Here is a 651-nt window from a genome sequence, read left to right on the forward strand (position 1 = left end):
TAGAAACATCAGTAATGAAGGCAACAGTAATAAGATGAGACATTTCCCAGCGTGCTCCCCAAACCAAAATCATAACATATTTCTTCCACAAAATTTAGAAATGTTGCCATGTGCCGCTAGAGAATGTGTCCCTGACTTAGTTGTTCATTATAGCATTAGTACATTGATTCCTAAGAATATGTTTGACATCGGCATCTTTTCCTCTATACTCCCATTATTACCTTCCTTGCATATTTAATTTTTACTACGTCTGTTAGTAGATAATCCTCAGTTAGAGGGTTGATTGGAAGAAGGCATACTTATTGGTTAATTAGGGATTACTGGACAGAATCATTATCAAAATTTCACCAATTGGTCCCACGTTCATGACCAACTTAACCATAAAGTTTCATTTGATCTTCCAGTAAATCTTTACTTAATCCAGTTGGCATAATCCAATAAATAGACTAACTGGACTGATTCCATAACTCCATATTCCATATTCGATTGAGATAATTACGATTATGTTTATAGTAATAACAATGACTATCAGATTGTTACTAGGTATCATTCCTACTGCTATTTAAGCATTATGATTATGACAGTAACAGTCAAAACGATAATTATATGTCTGATTTTCATTTTCTCTGTTTCGATGTTACTCCTCGCCCG

The 651-nt window shown here is 34.1% G+C and overlaps 1 protein-coding gene across 1 annotated transcript in view; it reads right to left on the bottom strand.

Annotated features, from left to right (window-relative positions):
* LOC119585311 overlaps positions 1 to 651 on the bottom strand; it is a gene marked incomplete in the record, with an annotated part of 15,901 nt that overhangs the window by 13,753 nt on the left and 1,497 nt on the right.

This window comes from Penaeus monodon, chromosome 19 (assembly GCF_015228065.2).
Source record: "Penaeus monodon isolate SGIC_2016 chromosome 19, NSTDA_Pmon_1, whole genome shotgun sequence".
NCBI lineage: Eukaryota > Metazoa > Arthropoda > Malacostraca > Decapoda > Penaeidae > Penaeus > Penaeus monodon.